The sequence below is a fragment of the Panicum virgatum genome, chromosome 4K (assembly GCF_016808335.1).
Source record: "Panicum virgatum strain AP13 chromosome 4K, P.virgatum_v5, whole genome shotgun sequence".
NCBI classification, from domain to species: Eukaryota; Viridiplantae; Streptophyta; class Magnoliopsida; order Poales; family Poaceae; genus Panicum; species Panicum virgatum.
Window position 1 is genome coordinate 39,019,324 of NC_053139.1, and position 19,709 is coordinate 39,039,032.

Consider the following 19,709-nt stretch of genomic DNA (forward strand, 5'->3'; position numbering starts at 1 on the left):
TGCCAACTCCTTCACTATGGAGTCGTTTATCACTAGGAGGCGCATCGAGGCATGAAGTTGAGGTGGTGCTCATGAGGTCGGGTGCATCGCGCGAGGAGCTCGATGACACCGGTAGCCACGCTGCTCAACGACGCCGGCAGTCCCGCCACCGCGTCCTCCCCTCCGGGCTCTGGCAGACGCCCGGCCGGGCCATCGTCAACAGCAGCTGATACAAGTTCGTTCCTAGGCCTAGGCCTGCTGCAGACAGCCCGTTATGCTCTTCGCTCAAAAAAAGAGAGAAAAACATGGGCCCTTAAACTATAGGTGACAAGTTCGTTCCGCGACTAGTTTTATTTCTGAAACGTCTACTTGGATCATCTCCAAGAAATTAGCCAAATTATTTTATAAAGATAAATTTAACTATTATTAAACAAAAAATATCTCCAACAGACTTTGTACATGACTCTTCAAATTTAGTGGTTCTTCATTCTACCCCGTTCTCGCTCTATTTTTAGATAGCCTACCTCACTAGCCATCATACAGAGTCTGTGGAGTACTCTATTATTTGTTTGTCAAATCTATTTTTAAGAGTAGCTAAATTATTAAACTTGGCTAGTCTTTTTTGCTAATCTCTTGGAGATGCTTTCGGCTCGGTAAAAATTAACGTTGAGAGTTTGGAACTACTAGTATCACACAAAAACTGGACGGCCGGAGACCTGTCTGTTCGGCTGCAGCTCTCCGCGGCTCGCCGGACGGCCCGAGACCTCCATGACCGCTTGCAGCAGCCATGAACGGCGATCGCTCCTCGGCTCATGTATGGCTTCGTGCACCGCGGACAGTCCACTGCCTGCCTGGGCCACACTCTCGCGGTCTCGCCTCCATGAGCTGCTCTGCGCGTCCGCGGAAGCGGCGGCGTTCTGGCCTATGTGCTCGGCGGCGTGGTGCCGTACAAACGGGCGCTGCGGTTCCGCCTTGCTGTCCTGTGTTGCAGCTCACATCCTCGAGATCAAGATGTTCTGACTACCAATGGGCCTCGTAGGTCCACTCGGCCCAAGAAGGCAAACCCGCGCGTCTTCCACCCAAAATGGAGCAAGTAGTGTGTACGAGTACTTTGCACGCGCCTTGGCGTGGCCTTCCCCCCTCAAGATAAGCAAATGTATAATGCACATATCTAGAATGGAATGTGTAATCCGCAGAGGTATTATTTAGTCTTCTAATAGGAATCTAAATACATATGGTGTTTTCATGTCGGTAGGAAGTTATAATCCTGATCAAAGGATGTAACAAAGGATGTAACAGAAAACACATAGCCTCCTGCTATTGTAGCTGAGCTCTCTGCTGCTACCTGCTTCAGCACTGCGACCAACAATCAGCACCAAAGGCACCCTTGCTGCAAAGCCCGGACATGTAGCCTGTGAGAAGGATATCCCCTATCTGAAAAGTGCACAACAGAGAAGGAAATTTTGTTACTAAGCATGGGAAGCCATATAAGGGAAGCTGAAGCAAAGGTTTGGAGCACCGATGTATTCGGTTCCTAGATTTGGAGCAAGCAGGTGTTTTTCGAGCATATTGTTGTAGCCATATTGAAAGACAATGTGGTCTGATTATAGCATGAAAAGAAGAAAGGCATGGGTTGGACCTGAACAAAAGTAAGAGCATCTCCAGCAGTTTGCCATATTTTACTTGGCATATCTTGTGTTTTGCCAACTTCTAAAAAGATATGCTAAATAAAAAAAGAGCTTATCTCCAATAGTTTGGCATAATTCACTTGCCAAACTCAGATCTAACTTACATCAGGAACCCTGAGAGAAAAACAAAATTATATTTATGCCCTTCCACATCTTGAAAACATAAATCAGGAACCCTTCTCTGTTATTTATTTCTTTTTTCACCCTCCCACCTGACTAGAAACCACGATGCCAACGGCGCACCGCGCGCGTATATTTACGCGCTGGAGGCTAGTTTTTCCCAAGTTGCCAAAAATTGCCAAGTCTTTTGTCAAACTGTTGGAGGAGTATTTTTAACGTTTTTGCCAAAAATCAAAGATGGCAACTCGATTTGCCAAACTGCTGGAGATGCTCTAATTTAGGGAAGAACAGAGGGTTAGAGCAAAAACCAATACCGGGCACAAAACCAATCCATAATCAAGATGCTGCAAAATTTTAAAACAGAACTTTTAGTATATAATTCTTGTATGCTTGATGTGGTACATAGATATGCTGCCCTCAGTGTTGGAAATATGCCCTAGAGGCAATCATATTTCCTTGTATTCATGGTTAATAAAGTGTACCTTGAATATTCATGGATGACAACTTGTTTTGATTAATGCTTATGCGAAATATTTGTGAAACTCTATACTTGTATGAATATTCTAAAATGTTCCTAGTCGGAGTTCATGTGAGGACACATGAATATTAGACTAGCACATGTATTAGTTGATTGACTATGTTTCATAAGTCATGGACATGGGGATGTCAAACTAATAATGTGGGCTCATGTGAGATATGAGACTGAACTGACCCAACACGAGATAATGACTTCTCATTACACAATATGTACGCTGTGTCCTAAGACCTGAGATCGTCGTATGTACTCAAGATGTGAACCGACTTACTTAGGAGCCATCAAACGCTGCACCGTAACAGGGTAGTCATAAAGGTGGCTTTCGGGTCTGTCAAGAAGCATGCTGTGAGACATAGTCGGTCAAGATGGGATTTGCCCCTCTCTACAAGAGAGAGATATATCTGGCCCCTCGAGTGATTCGGATCAGGAAATGCATGGCCATGCTGGGGTTAAGAGTTAACCAAGGGTTCCGAATCACAGGATCGAGAATGAAGTGTCCCCTCATAAGAGAAGACTTAAAAGTGATACAATATCAGTCCCAGGAGGCTGATAACACTTTTATTACATAAGATGGTACATCACCGTACAACTCTATGTGGAAGTGGGCAGTGAAGTGCCACTATCGCGAGGATAATAACTAACACCCACACAACGATATTAACTACGAAAAGGGGGTCATCAGAGTCTTGCGCCATACAGAACTTCCTGCGGGTGACCCTATCCACAGGCAAGGTTGGGTGCAGGACGGAACCACTACTCAACGTCTTCGGGTACGAAGTCTGGGTCTTCCTCTGTAAAAATTAAGAATGGGGTGAGTACAAACGTACTCAGCAAGTCCAACCACACCCACGGAGGGGTATAAACAGAATATAATGCACAGAGTAAATCTAGGATAAGGCTAGGGTTTAGTTTGCGGAAAGCTAAGTTTTATGCAAGGGTTCATTTGAAAGAAAGGATTTTCAAAGCAAGTTTTCTTGTACCGAGCAACACGTAGTGTTGATCCACACATGATCCGAGTTTTAAACTGCTACTGGACTCCTCATCCGCCGTAGCACACGGCACAACTGCCGGACATTTTTCCAAAACAACTCACGCTAACCCATCCCAAAAGAAACACTAGTTGCGTGACCACACCGTAACTCACCCAATACCGTGGGCACGGCTATTTGAATAGATTTTAACTCTGCAGAGGTGTGTAACTTTACCCACAAGCGGGGTACCACAGCTCGATCACCGTAGTGTCGGTGCAGATCCCAACAAAGCCATTACCCACCTTAGCTAGACCTGACTAGCCATCACGGGATCCACCAAGGGGTCATTGACCTATCACAGAGGTTTTAACTGGGGCATAAGTCACACAGAGTTAATCCCTTCTCCTTGATCACCCGTTGCTCTCAGCTCTCATAATGGTTATCAGACTAACTAGTGGAGTTTATGCTAAGTCGTTGCCCATACAACGGTCGAGTGGTTTGCACGATAGTGGAGTTAGGTGCGATGACACACCCACTCGGTCCTTAATTGTGACAAGATGGATATCTCCCTTCCTTGCTCAACCACACAGGTTAGAGCACACCATTCGGCAGCTCACACAGAAGTGCCATCCATCCCATCTAAACTCATCTTTCGAAAATTCCATATTTTTCTCTTCCCACACACTCACGCATTTTCCTTTTATAAAATAAGTTGTATCGTGTTTAAGGTCCTAAGCGTTCTAGCAGCGATTAACGTCCAAACAATTCACATTCAGACATTAATCTAGGTGGTCAAGGAATAGTTATAACAAATCAAGGGGTGGCTATCCAACCATGTTTTCAGCAGACAAAATATATGCAGTTTTGTAAAACAGGCCAATAGGTTGTGTTTATAAAAACTAGGACAAAATATGCATCAAAGGGCGGGATTGAACTTGCCGTCTTCAAGGCCTTCCGGGAAGTCCTGATCGAGGTACTGTCCTTCGGGTTCGGGGTCGCGAAACTGTCCTCGTTCGCTTGCTCGCAGTACTGCTCATTGACGGGCTCTCCCTCGTTCACACCGTGATCTACGTCATATACAAACAAACACACAATCAAGAAAAAGAAATAAAAGTTTTATCGTTGAGCTTGAATCGGAAACAATTAAGATATGGAGATAGGGGTAATATTTTTGGGCAGTTTTCTAATGGCATGGCCAAAATTATGTTAGAAATGGTATGGTAAAGTTTCAGGTCGATCGGAGGATTTTTGGCGCATGAAATGATAAGCCGATCGAGTTAAAGGATTTAATCCGGAGCTTTAGGATTAATCGGTGATTACTTTATAAATGAGAAGGGCTTAGTTGGGATTGTTAGAGATGTTATTGCTACTCTAAAAATGAGCTCGACAGAGACTAGGGTCACTGAAAATGATGGTATAATAGTTGGGTGGAATTTAGGAAAAAGAATCAATGGAATCGGAGTTGAATTGGAAAAGATGCGTGGGACATATGGCTGGCTGTTTAAATAATTCCGAAAATGATTAATCCTAAATGGGGGAGGGGTTCACGTGCACGTGCTAGGCTTTAATCGGGTTGGGCTAATGGCTCGTAGGCCTGGCTGCTGGTTTGGGCTTGGCGATTGGCAAATGGGCTGGTGGAGGGGTTCTTTAGACAAAAGAAAGGAAGGGGGGCTTTGGGGAAAATCCCCTTTCTTCTTCCTCGTGTCGACAGAACAGGGGACGGGAGGAGGCCGACTGGGGGGGGTTGGGGGCGCCGGTGCTCCGGGGCGAGGTGGCGGCCGGGAAGTGAGGCAAAAGGGAGAGGGAGCCGAGGGGAGTCTATCCCCCTACTCACCTCGGGCGGAGGCAGCGTGAGGTGGCCTGGCCATGGCGGCGGCTAGAGCTCGGCGACGGCTCTGGTGGCTGCGGTGCTGCAGAGCTTGGGAAGGGGAGGTGGCGGCCAGAATGGCTTGGTGGTGGTGGAGAGCAGCTCCATGACTCTATTTATAGACCGGGGAATGGAGGGGTGGCGGGGCACGCGGCGGTGGAGATGGCCGGCGAGCGGCGCGGCGAGCCTTAATGGCGTTCGGTCGCGTTTGTGTGTCGCGGAGCGGTGTATGCATCGAGGGTGGCGTCCAGGAGCGGGGCGCGCACGTGGCCGGTGGCTGTGGCCGACGTCGAGCTTGGCTCGCGCCCCCGCGTCGAGGCGGCACAAGCGGTGGCACTGTTCGCGCACAGTGCGCGTACGGTGGCGACGGCCAGGCGATGTGACAAGGCCGGCAGCGGCGAGCGGTGCGGCGAGCGGCACGGCCGCGTGAAGCGTGTGCGCGCGTTCGTGGACGGGAGGGTGGCGGCGTGCGGCTTGGCAGCGGGCGTCGCGGCGGGCGGCGCGACGCACGGCATGGCCACGCGGTGCGCGTGCGCACGCGCGGGCAGGGAGCGCGTTGAGGCGTGGGAGGCGTCAACGGTTAGCGCGACGAGGCGGAGCTAGCAGGTACAGCGAGGCAACAAGGCGAGGGGCAGCGATGGACAGTGGAGCTTGGAGAGAGGAATTAGTGGTGATGGGCCGGTGGCTGGCTGGCGGCACTGCTCGGCGGCGACTGGCGTGGTCACCGAGGCGGGGACGCAGGTCTCCGGCGATGGGTGGCACGGCAGCGCAGCAAGCTGCCGAGACGTGCGACAGCTCGTGAGTGCGCTTGCGGCTGCGGCCACAACAGAGCGTGCGCGAGCGATGAGGTGGGCAAGTGGGCACAACAGTGGGGATGCAAGGGATGGGGCGAGCGCGGTCGTCGGCTTTTGCTCAGCGTGCGTGCTCGAGTGCGAGGGGGCCTGGCACAGTGAGTCTGCGAGTGGCATTGGATTCTCTCGAGTGCTCTACAAGTGTGCAGGTGTGTGCGTGCTGTGCATGGAGAGAAGGATGGAGTGATTAGAGAGAGGATGATTAAGTCAAAGGAGGTTAGGTCTGATATAATCTTTGTGTGCGTATATGAGTTGATATATTTTGCTAGAGGCCACTGTCTACTATTGGGCCGAGTAAGAGTACTCGGGCCATGTCTATTCGTATGTGAGCCCATAGGGTCACACACTTAAGGGAAAGAAGCCTGATAAGGATGAGATCCGAATTAGACTGGGCTTAAACGCACTAATGGGCCTTTTAGGCCCAAAAGAGGGCGCCCAAGGCAGCCCACCTAAGGGGCTATATAAACAGAGGGGGGCGCCTAAAAACCCTAACCCTAGCTACTGTTCACGCACGTGAAAAGTACCTGCTACAGTAGCCACCCCTTTTTTGGCCGCCCCTCCTGTACGCCAAGCCCTAGGTCGCCCTCGCGGACCTAGCAGTCCGGATTGCGGCGCTTCTTCCCGTACGTGTGGATTTCGTGGAGGTGCTGCACTTGCTGCACAAGGACGAGCCGTTCGTGAGGTGGTTCACGCAACTGCACTGCCGGCTTCCATCTGCACTACACCGACGTGCTGCAGAAGTTCCGCAACCGCGCGTCTAGTGGTAATCCCGTGATCTATAACTGCAGTAATCCTGGTTTATGCGGTAGAAAGTTTTTGTTTTTGCTACCCCATATTCCTACAGCGGTATCAAGAGCCAGTGTTGTCTCGTTATAGATTCGGATATGTGCATATGGAGATATGCGTAGTTTCAGATCGATCTATGACCCAGTTTCGTAAACTAGCTGCGAAGATTGTGCACCGACATACTCAAATCGGTCGGTTTTCCGCCATTGGAGTTAAGTGATGCACATAAACCCGGTCGCTGCGGTTGGAGATCAATGTGATTGGTCGAATCGAAACTTTGAGCATAAGCCAGATGCATGAGATGCATAGGGCAGTAGATTGGATCTAATGCGAATTCCGTTTTATTGCAAAAGTGTGTTTTACAGTTAAACAGTCATAACTTTTGCATACAAACTCGGATTTAGGCGAACTTTATATCGATTTGTATCTACAGAAAAAATTAGACTTGGTTCAGAATAGCTAATTTATTTTTGCGAAATTTAGATTTGCGAAAATCGGCCCAGAAGATAGAGTTTTCGGCATTTTAAGTTCGGACGTCGGAATCGCATAACTCTGTTTTGCAGGTTTTGTGATCGGTATGGCCTCTATGTGTATGTGATGCATGTGTGTAATTGTTTCATGACCTGCGTGTCATGATTATGACAATTCGGCCGGAGCCATATGAATTGTTGCATTTTATGTAATGGCCTGCGTGCCAACCTGTGATGATCCAGGTCGTGAATGTAATTTTATTTACTAGCTATTAGGTGTAATAGCAAGTTCTAGTTCTTGGAGTTTTTATCACATGAAGAATGGTGCACATGTACATGAAGATGGAGATCAACATGGTGAACAAGTTCCATGAAGATGGAGATCTACATGGCGAATAAGTTCTATGGAGATGGAGATCACCAGAAGAACAAGGGCCATACTGATTCCTTGGTCTTATAATCATCATGATCATCGGAGGCCGCCCATATTTCTCATTTAGATAACTCCAAATCTCATGGGCGGTTTTCTTGTCCATGATCTCACCAAGAATGCAATTATGCAAAGATCTAAACAATATGTTAGTAGCTTGGATGTCTAGATCTAGGCATTTCTCTTGTGTTGGAGTTAGATTTCCTTCATCTAACACATAAGAAAAACCTACATCCACCATCCACCACATTCGAGGGCAAATAAATTTAAAATTGCATATCATCCAATTTTTCCATCGTGCAAAATGTGTGCCATCAAAAATATGTGAACACTCAACATCTAGCCCATAAGTCGCCATCCTCTCGGGCCGGTAAGGACCACAAATGAGAGACCTCGGCTCTGATACCACTTGTAGGATCGAGATGACGAACTAGAGGGGGTGAATAGTCCTTTCTAAAACTAATTGCGCCGGCTAACCGAAACTTATGCGGAATTAAAACTATTCGCTTAGCCAAGACTTCACCCCTCTAACTATGACTCTAAGGCACCTTCAAAAAAATCATACACAAAAAAATGGAGTGCCAAACTAGAAAGAGCTCTCCAAATAATTCTAATGCTAAGTCACACAAGCCTAAGCACTAGTACTTCACAAACCGGGGAAGCTCCTACACAATTCTAATGAGCAAAAGCACAAAACCAAACCTAAGCTCACTAGATGCTCAAGGACAAGGATACACAATCCAAATCCAAGAGCTCAACTTGCTTAGCTACACAATCTAAGCATGAGCAACTAATTAAGCTACACAAGCTAACTAGTTACACTAGGATCTCCACTTCTAGCTACATAAGCAAGAAGATGATTAGCAAGCTATACAAGCTAACTAATCACTAGAGAGCAACTACACAAGAACAAGATATAGATGAATGTAAATACAAGGCTTATGATTTGGAGAATGCAAACCACCGAGAAGAGTAGACAAGATTGACACGGTGATTTTTATCCCGATGTTCACTTGGTTGCCACCAAGCTAATCCCCGTTGAGACAAGCTCCAAGGTTGCCGCCGATCCTCTTGTTAGTGGTGACTCTCAAGTCACACTCTTCCACGTGGAGTGCTCACACCGAGCTCTGGCACATGATCCTGCCGGACCACTTGTTGCTCTTCATGTCTCGCTCAACTAGAGTTGCTCTTCGCGGCTCCCGCGGGGTGAGCACAATACCCCTCACAATCTCTTCTCCGGAGCACCGCACAATCTTCTTGCGGGCTTCAACGGAGCCTCTTGCCACCAAGCCGTCTAGGAGGTGGCAACCTCCAAGAGTAATAAGCACACCGGCTTGCAACACGATCACCTAGTGCCACTCGACGCAATCTCTCAAAGCAATCGCACTAGAATCGCTCTCTCACTCGATCGGATGATTACTATCAAGTTAGAGTGAGTAGAGGGCTCTCAAGCACTCTCACACATGGACACCAAGTCCCCAAGGTGCTCAGCCACCTCAAATGGCCGGCCACACCCCCTATTTATAGAGGGAGGCCCCAAACTAGCCGTTACACTCAAATCCCGTGAAAACAGAGTTTTCGCGGACTGTCCGCCTCACAGAGACCGGACCGTCCGCCATTCAAAACCAACGGCTAGAACTGCAATGATTATGTGTCAGAGTCGACCGTTAGAGCCCCGGACGGACTGTCCGCACCCCTGAGGCGGACCGTCCGCGGTTCAAAACTTTGAACCAACCGATTTGCAAACGTCTCTGACTAAATCTGGAAGTGATCGGCGGACTGTCCGCTCCCCAGGGGCGGACCGTCCGCCATTCAATAAGTGAGCACACACAGACACCGCAGTGTTTCTGTCCTAGAATTTTCAGTAGGAGGAGGACCGTCCGCCCCCATGGGCCGGACCGTCCGCGGTATAATTTGGACACCCAAGACAGAACTACTAAGTTTCTGCGCCCGTTTCAGCTTTTAAAGGCGGACCGTCCGCCCCCATGGACCTGACGGTCCGCAGTTCATTTTGGACCACCAACAGAGCCTAAAACAGTTTTGTTTGAGCTCATCCGAGATAACGGCGGACCGTCCGCCCCCAAGGAGCGGACCGTCCGCAGGTCTATTTCCAGCAGAAATGTATCTCGATAAAACGGCCATAACTCTTAGCTTCTATATCCAAATTTGGTGATCTTGGACTCTATGGAAAACTTATTCAGAGGGCTACACAACCCAACTGAATATTTGATCCAAAACACAATGGATCAAAGCAGTATTTCACTCCAAGAGCCAACCTAATCTCCGAAGAACACCGAAAAGCCTTTCTTGCTTTCCCAAATTGATAAACATCAACTCCAACTCTTTCTCCTTTGCAAATGTGCCAACAACGCCACGTGAACAACACCATGTGCATGTGTGTTAGCATTTCACAAACATTTTTAAAGGATTTTCACTTGATCTCATCATGCCACTCGATCCTAGCAACATCGCAATGTTAGATCGCTCAAGTAGCACTAGATGACCGATATGCAAACAAGTTTGCCCCTCTTGATAGTACGGCCATCTATCCTAAATCCGGTCATGCACTTCTCTACACAACCTTTGACCGGTGAAATGAAATGCCCTACAAGTCATACCTTTGCCTTGCGCATTCCATTTCATCTTCCCAAATATTGATGCCACACAAGCACCAAACTCCATCAAGCCTTTTGATCATCATCATGAGTCAACACTTGGCTTGATCTTTCTTAAATGATATGATCCACTCTATATCATCACATGACCTCTTTGGTCCATCGATCTTGACCTTGCTCGCTCTTTACCGTTGCCTCGGTCCATCGGCGCCAAATCTTGCCCAAGCTTCACCGCCTCGCGGTCCCTTCGCTTCAAAGTCTTGACTTGCCCTTCTCCATTGCAACCGGTCCACCAAGCCAAGCCTTGTCTTGATCTTCTCCACTTTGGTCACATAACTCCATGTCATGTATCATATGCAATGAGCTCCTCGATCACACTATATGAGCATAGCATCAACCCTTAGCCATTTCTCCTCCATGGCACATGTTGCTCATACTAGTGTCTTTGTGTGGACTAATCTCCTGTGTATCTCAACATAAACACTTATTAGTCCACCTAAGTTGTCACTCAATTACCAAAACCAAACAAGGGCCTTTCAGTTGTTCATATTACAGAAATATTTCTTGCTGACTCTTATGTTAATTCTTGGGTATTTGATACCGGATCGGTTGCTCATATATGCAATTCGATGCAGGGAAACAAAGAGTAGAAGTGTTGAAAGAGGAGAAATTGACTTCCGCGTCGGCAATAATGCAAGAGTTGCTGCTATGGCCGTCGGGACAATGCAACTTCACCTACCGTCAGGATTTGTCTTGGAGCTTAGTAATTGTTATTTTGTTCCTAGTTTGAGTCGAAACATTCTGTCTCCATGTTTGATGAAGGATGGTTATTCTTTTGCGAGTGAAAACAATGGTTGTGCTATCTCTAAGAATAATATGTTTGTGGTTTTTGCGTCCATTGTGAATGGGATATTTGTTTTAAAACTTGATGATTCACCCATCTTTAATATTAATGCTAAAAAGCCTCGGCTTGCTGATTTGAATCCTACCAACATGTGGCATTGTCGTCTCGGTCATATAAGCGAGAAACGCATGAAGAAGCTCATACATACAGATTTTCCAAAGAGAGCATCGGACTTACTGGAACTCATACATACTGATGTATGTGGACCAATGAGCTCGATTGCTAGAGGTGGATTCCAATACTTCATAACTTTCACTGATGACTTGAGTAGATATGGCTGTCTACTTGATGAAGCATAAGTCTAAAACTTTTGAAAAGTTCAAAGAATTTCATAGTGAAGTTGAAAATCAGTGTGGCAAGAAAACTAAAGCTTTACGATCTGATCGTGGAGGTGAATATCTGAGCCACGAGTTTAGCAATCATCAAAAGAGTTGTGGAATTATTCCATAACTTACGTCGCCTGGAACACCTCAGAGAAACAGTGTGTCTGAGTGACGTAATTGAACTCTGTTGGACATGGTTCGATCAATGATGAGCCAGTCGGTCCTACCATTATCGTTTTGGGGTTACGCTCTAGAAACAACAGCTTTCACATTAAATAGGGTGCCATCAAAATCTGTAAATAAGACACCATATGAGATATGGACTGGCAAGACTCCCAGTTTGTCTTTTCTAAAGATTTGGGGTTGTGAAGCATATGTCAAACGACTCCAGTCTGACAAGCTTGCACCCAAATCGGATAAGTGCATATTCGTGGGATACCCAAAGAAGACCTTAGGGTATTACTTCTACAATCGATCTGAGGGCAAAGTGTTTGTTGCTCGGAACGGAGTTTTCCTAGAGAAAGAGTTTCTCAAAGGAGAGAAAAGTGGAAGAACGGTGCAACTCGAAGAAGTTCGAGATGAGCCAATAGGATAAGACTCTACAAGTGATGCTAATGTAGCTGAACAAGTTGAGATGCATATCGTAACAGAAGCACCTCCGCAACCACGAAGGTCAGCAAGGATCCGCGCAGCGCGGGAATTATTATTGTTAGACAATGATGAGCCTGCAACATATGCAGAGGTGATGGCAGACCCTGACTCTGAGAAATGGCAAGATGCCATGAAATCCGAAATAGAATCCATGAAGGAAAATCAAGTTTGGAACTTGATAGACCCGCCTGATGGTGTGAGAACCATCGAGTGCAAATGGATCTATAAGAAGAAAAAAGATATAGATGGAAATGTTCACATATATAAAGCTCGACTTGTCGCAAAAGGTTTTCGACAAGTTCAAGGAGTTGACTACAATGAGACTTTCTCGCCCGTGGCGATGCTTAAATCTGTTCGGATTATTCTAGCTATTGTTGCATATTTCGATTATGAAATATGGCAGATGGATGTCAAAACAGCTTTCTTTAATGGAAATCTGACCGAGGACGTGTATATGATGCAGCCCGAGGGTTTTGTCGATCCGACCAATGCTGGAAAGATATGCAAGCTTCAAAAATCCATTTATGGATTAAAGCAAGTATCTCAGAGTTGGAATATTCATTTTGATGAAGTAGTCAAAGGGTTTGGCTTCATTAAAAATGAAGAAGAAGCTTGTATTTATAAGAAGGAAAGTGGGAGCTATGTTGCATTTCTAATCTTGTATGTAGATGACATACTGCTGATTGGAAATAATATTCCTAAGCTTGAGTCCGTAAAGACTTCATTGAAAAATATTTTTCGATGAAGGATTTAGGAGAAGCAGCATACATACTGGGCATCAAGATCTATAGAGATAGATCAAGGAGACTTATAGGATTAAGCCAGGATACTTATATTGACAAAGTGTTGAAACGGTTCAACATGGAAGAGGCGAAGAAAGGGTTTTTTCCTATGTCACATGGCATACATCTTAGCAAGAGTCAGTGTCCTACGACAACTAATGAGTGGGATCGCATGAGCAAAGTTCCATATGCTTCGGCAATTGGATCTATTATGTATGCAATGATAAGTACCCGTCCAGATGTTTCTTATGCTCTAAGCGTTACAAGCATATGCCAGTCTGATCCGGGTGAGAGTCACTGGACAGCTGTGAAGAATATTTTTAAGTACTTAAGAAGAACTAAGAATGTGTTTTTGGTCTATGGAGGTGAGGAAGAGCTCGTTGTAACGGGTTACACCGACGCTAGCTTCCAAACAGACAAAGATGATTCAAAGTCCCAATCAGGTTACATGTTCACAATAAATGGTGGTGCTGTTAGCTGGAAGAGTTCCAAGCAGGAGACGGTGGCCGATTCTACGACAGAGGCCGAGTACATCACAGCTTCGGAAGCTGCGAAGGAAGGTGTTTGAATAATGAAGTTCCTTATTGAGCTTGGTGTGTTTCCTAATGCCTCTAGCCCGCTGGGTCTCTACTGTGACAACAGTGGAGCCATTGCGCAAGCCAAGGAGCCAAGGAATCACCAGAAGAGCAAACACGTTATGCGGCAATTTCATCTCATTCGAGAGTTCATCGATCGGGGTGAGATCAAGATATGTAAAATACACACGGACCTGAACATTTCAGATCCGTTGACAACCCTTCCACAGCCCAAGCATGAGAGGCACACAAGAGCAATGGGTATTAGATACATTCTGGATTGACTCTAGTGCAAGTGGGAGACTGTTGGAAATATGCCCTAGAGGCAATCATATTTCCTTGTATTCATGGTTAATAAAGTGTACCTTGAATATTCATAGATGACAACTTGTATTGATTAATGCTTATGTGAAGTATTTGTGAAACTCTATACTTGTATGAATATTCTAAAATATTCCTAGTCGGAGTTCATGTGAGGACACACATGAATATTAGACTAGCACATGTATTAGTTGATTGACTATGTTTCACAAGTCATGGACATGGGGATGTCAAACTAATAATGTGGGCTCATGTGAGACATGAGACTGAACTGACCCAACACGAGATGATGACTTCTCATTACACAATATGTACGCTGTGTCCTAAGATCTGAGATCATCGTATGTACTCAAGATGTGAACCGACTTACTTAGGAGCCATCAAACGCTGCACCGTAACAGGGTAGTCATAAAGGTGGCTTTCGGGTCTGTCAAAAAGCATGCTGGGAGACATAGTCGATCAAGATAGGATTTGCCCCTCTCTACAAGAGAGATATCTCTGGGCCCCTCGAGTGATTCGAATCAGGAAATGCATGGCCATTCTGGGGTTAAGAGTTAACCAAGGATTCCGAATCACGGGATCGAGAAAGAGTGGTCGGCTTTAAGCTAGACCAAATATCGTGAGGCAAAGGGAACAACATGTATATGATATTGTGGCGGCTCGTCTGATATAATTTTTGTGTGTGTATAGGAGTTGACATGTCTTGCTAGAGGCCACTGTCTACTATTGGGCCGAGTAAGAGTACTCGGGCCATGTCTATTCGCATGTGAGCTCATAGAGTCACACACTTAAGGAAAAGAAGCCTGATAAGGATGAGATCCGAATTAGACTGGGCTTAAGTGCACTAATGGGCCTTTTAGGCCCAAAAGGAGGCGCCCAAGGTGGGGCCCAAGGCAGCCCACCTAAGAGGCTATATAAACAGAGGGGGGCGCCTAAATACCCTAACCCTAGCTACAGTAGCCGCCCCTTTTTCTGGCCGCCCCTCCTGTGCGCCAAGCCCTAGGTCGCCCTCGCGGACCTAGCAGTCCGGATTGCGGCGCTTCTTCCCGTACATGTGGACTTCGTGGAGGTGCTGCGCTTGCTGCACAAGGACGAGCCGTTCGTGAGGTGGTTCACGCAACTGCAGTGCCGGCTTCTATCTGCACTACACTGGCGCGCTACAGAAGTTCCGCAACCGCGCGTCTAGTGGTAATCCCGTGATCTATAACTACAGTAATCCTAGTTTATGTGGTAGAAATTTTTTGTTTTTGCTACCCCATATTCCTACACTCAGACTATTTACTCGACCATCCACAACAGTGTCATCCAATATGTTGTCCCTGAAATATTTGACAACCGAGATTGATCCATTGTTTTTGACCATTCTGGAGACATTAGCTCAATTTACTCGACTCTCGGAGTTCTAAAGTTCCAATTGCTGCTGTTTTATACCATCCTCTCATTTTTCATTTTTCTTTATGGAAAATATCAAATGTCAAGTTGGTACCTAGTAGTAGTACCTACCTGGATATGCTGTTCTTGCCGTAGCCGTCATAGGCCTTCCTCTCAGAGGGTCACTCAGAACCTGGTAGGCCTCTCCAAGAGCCTGGGAACCATCATCGAGACTTCGAGAGGGCAATCATCATCGAGAAGGGAACCATCAGCTTGTCAGCACACCACACATTCACTCCGCTAAATCAAGTCGTTGTCCAGCAAGAACATGGACAGAATCAAGCTACAGTGAGGACTTGGAACTTCTCGGCCGCCTGCGGGTCGTTGGGATTCTTGTATGGAATTCTGGATGCTCCTGCCTCGCCTGAACATAGAAACGGAATCTAAACACATAAGAAATTTTCCCAAACAAGCAGGAACCAAAAGGCATTTGCTGTTTCTGATGGGAGAAGCTGAGCAGCAGCAGCATCAGACGAGCAAGATAAGACGGTTGGAAAGGATTAAGTAGGGACCTTGATGTAGTAGGCCTTGCGGATCTCGTCGTTAGATGCGGCAGGACAGACGCCGAGCACGTCGTAGTACTCCGTCTCCTTCGTCATCGCCGCCGGCGCCGGCGCTGCTCGCTAGCCAAGAACACCTACTACTCCGTTAGCAAGAAGCAGGAGGCCGGCAGCGGGGAATGGATAGAGGAGCGCGGAAAGGAAGGAGGCGAGTTGTGCCATATGGAAGGGAGGAAGAAAAGGCGCATCACTCATTCATGGCGCAGCGCAGGAAGGAGGGAGCCCATCCCCCACAGGCCCATATTTCTAGTGATGCGCACGCCGCGGCAGCAGGGCTGGGCAGAGGGCAGCGGAGCGGGGGCGAAGGCTGCGCTCGGCGCCGTGCTGCCCTGTGCCTCTCCCTTCGTTCCGTCCCTCCCCACACACACTCTCTCTCTCTCCCTCTCTCTCTCCTGCGCCGGTTGGATCCGGCGGCACCAAGCCGAGAGCAGGCGACCGGAGCTCGGGCTGGCGGCGGGCGAGGCCCCGCGGCGCGCGGGCGGCGGCGGGCGGCTCATGGGGGTGCTCCCCATTCCCCTGCGCTCTCCTGGCGGCGGAGCCGAGGACAGCCGGCGGCGTGCGAGGCCGGCTGCGAGCTGCAGGCGCCCGCGTGGCTTGCGGTGGCGGCCAGCTCGCGGGGCGTGCGGCGGAGGCCGGCGGGAGGCGGCGGCCGGCGCATGCAGGGGTGGCCTCGGCCAGCAGCCGCGAGGAGGGGGCCGCGGGGAGGAGGGGCTCGCTCAGCCGCCGGCCGTTGGTCGCCGGATCGACGGCTACGATTTTTTTGGTTACGTGGCACGATGTGGTGCCACCTTTTGGTGCGTGAATCGTAGTAAGAGATGGACTTCAGACTATCAGAAGATTGCGCTTTAGATTTCATAGTATATCATAAATCAACAAAAAAAATTATCTTATCTCCAAGTGTGGATAGTTCACACCAACCTCTCTGTCCTCGCATCATTTCATCCATTCTGATGTAGCACAATCACATAATTAGAACTTGGCTGTGAAGATATTTCGCACAAAATTTGGCAACAACCCTTCCTGAGTAAAGCGATCCATATTAGGTTGTGCAATGGTAAAGCGATAGTACTAGACAGTGGCATCCCTCGTGAGTACAATAAGAAAGCATGAAAAGTTGCTTACCTCATCAAGTGCGTCTTTCACTGAGATTATCAGAAACAATTAGCAGTTAGTAACTCTGCTGGAACTCAAAATTTAATATTTGCAGACTGCATTGAATAGTCATCTCAAACATTTGTGAAAAGAAACAGAGCTACTGTATAATATAATATGCTGCGATAATTTAAACAGGTAGATCTGAAGTTACCTTTTGGGCCTCCAGGTAATGAATCTTGAACTCTACAATAGCTATCCAGGCACTGCTGCTTGTGTCTGCAAGCCAAACATCCAAATGCATGAATGCAGAGCACCAACCTAACCAAATAACTATTTGAATTGAACACCTTACCAAATATTCATAGCATGAACTTGACACATGCTTATTGGTAAGGTGTTCAATCCAAATAGTTATTATACTTTTAATATTGTCCAAAGCTATTTTTTGGACTTGATATTATCCAAATCAGGATATTTATTACAATTCTACAGGTTATCCTAAAACAATAACTCCATCGATCTTTCAAAAATTGAAATGAATAACTCTGTACATATCCTGATAATGCTTTATTTAGTTACGTGTCAAAGCTTAATCATGTTGCTTCTTTTCCATTACAAAATTTGGAGAGATCATGACTCCAGATGCATTAATAAGATCCAACTGAGTTCAGATGTCCACACCCACTATACCATCCAAACTCTCTACGTTCTTTTTTGTGAGGATCCATCCAAATCCCGTTTGAATACATCACTAAAAAATAGTTTGATAACTATTTAGTATGAACTTGACTATCTGTGCCACTTAAATGTAATAAAAAAATAGCCTCATTGCATGTGTAAAGCCTATGTCAAACATGTGCATTATGTGTCAATCATTATATTTTATTGGGAAATAAAAATTGGACCCAGCCCAAGAGAAGCAAAGACACTGATCTTTGCTGAAAACATCCACTGTTATCTCAGATTTCTATGTTCAATCATATGTGCTCTTATTTTTAACTTGTAGGCAAGTAACACCATCATTGCAATGAAGTGCATATCCATACCTATGCCAGTTGCCAGTGACACTTTTTCTCTCGATGTAGTCATCACCAGAAGGAACTCTCAACTTGATTGACTTGATCCACTAATAAGAACCTAGTTTGCTTCACTGAACAGGAAAAATTAAAAGGACTGATGAGAATAAGAGATTCTGTAGATAGCAGGGGAGGAGGAATTTGCGGAAAACGAAAAGGTACCTACCACTGGGAGGGCGTCGATGAAGTTGTTGTAGATGGTGTCGCCGTGTCGAGGGGCCGCGTGTTGTAGCCAACGGGTGTGCAGATGGCCGCCAGGCTTATCCTCTTGAGATCTAAAGAGCAGCGGTCAGCAGAGGGAGAAGAGAGGGGAATCGTCATCAGCAAAGTCAACAAAATAAAAATCTACAAGCAGCAGCAGCTGATCGGGCAACCAACCAACCACATCGGCCATCTTGATGAGTCCCTGGAACCTGGACTCGTTCTTGATGTTGAGGCGGTAGAAGGAGATTCGTCCTGCGAGGTGCAGTGGCGCGGCCGTGATGTGGGCTCGGCGATGGTGGCGTCCTGCAGGGAGGAGGCGAGGGAGGAGGAGCACTGGGTGGAGGAGCTTCGTCGGACGGCGGCGTAGCGGAGGGAGGCGGAGTCATCGATGTGAATGCCACGAGTGGGTTGGATGGGTCGGGGTGGTGGAGGCGGCGGAGGACACTAGGGCCGACCGTGGTTGCATTGTGGAGGGGCGCTTGTCCCGCCGGGGCACGCGTTTGGCGCCACACCGCAGCCCGGTGGCGCCGTCGCTGTCCGCCACCGTGTCGCGCGGTGAGGTGGCGGCATGGGGATGGGGCAGCCGCGGGAAGGAGGAGAAAGCCGGTGGGGAGAGGAGGCCGCGCGAGCACCACGCTGTGCGGGAGCGCCGAGGAGGAGGGGGGAAAGGAGGACGAGGGCCCGCGCCGGCGCCGAGCTCGGTTACCCTTGTCGGCGGCGGGGAGGAGGCGGTGGGAAGGAGGAGGAGGAGGAGGAGAAGCCAGGGACGGGAGGTCGGCGAGGAGGAGGGGGGTCGGCGGCGGGGAGGAGGAGGAGGAGGAGGGCGGATGGGACGGCGACGGGGAGGACAGGATGGTGGTGGGAAGGAGGAGGAGGCGGCGGCGGCGACGGGAAGGAGGAGAGCCGTGCGATGCGCATCGTGCGGGCCAAATCATTTTGGCTGTCGTGGACCAATGATAGGCCGAGGAAGCGTGGGGCTTTAACGTATAGAAATACTTTAATTTTTAAAAAAAAGTAGTGTGTATGCTTTCTCTACCAGGGATCATATAAATTTTCTACAATATTTTTGTTCTCGTTTTTTAGTGTTTGAGATTCGTGTAACAGCTCATATCCGTTTGATTTTTTAGGCCCACTACCATCTCGATCGTACTATCCATCTACCGCCTCCATTGTGCCGCTGCTGTCGCCGGCCGCGGCCGCATGTCCGCTACGCACCTCCTCTGATGACCGGCCACCAACTCCGCCGTGCACCCCATCGATTCCATCACGTGCCGCCGCTGCAGCCGCCCCCCGCCCCTACTCCTTGTCCGTGCGCCGCCGAGGCCTTCGCCGCGCACTACTGCTGCGGTCAGGCTCCCACCCCCGTGCCTCCGCCGCTACGCACCTCCTCTGATGACCGGCCGCCAACTCCGCCGTGCACCCCACTGCTTCCATCACGTGCCGCCGCTGCAGCCGCCCCCCGCCCCTACTCCTTG

The 19,709-nt window shown here is 48.0% G+C and overlaps 1 long non-coding RNA gene across 4 annotated transcripts; it reads right to left on the reverse strand.

Moving 5' to 3' along the window:
• Positions 1-1,151: 1,151 nt before the first annotated feature.
• Positions 1,152-18,957, reverse strand: LOC120703931. Of its 4 annotated transcripts, none has more exons than XR_005687319.1 (5): positions 18,413-18,957; positions 18,197-18,305; positions 18,001-18,104; positions 16,778-17,230; positions 1,152-1,413 (listed from the first exon to the last, which is right to left on the reverse strand). It is a non-coding gene; the product is annotated as an uncharacterized LOC120703931 (long non-coding RNA). The 4 variants fall into 4 exon arrangements; XR_005687320.1 differs by lacking the exon at positions 1,152-1,413 and having other exon boundaries at positions 16,688-16,879; positions 16,982-17,230; positions 18,413-18,954; XR_005687318.1 differs by lacking the exon at positions 1,152-1,413 and having other exon boundaries at positions 16,688-17,230; positions 18,409-18,953.
• Between the last annotated feature and the right edge of the window lie 752 nt (positions 18,958-19,709).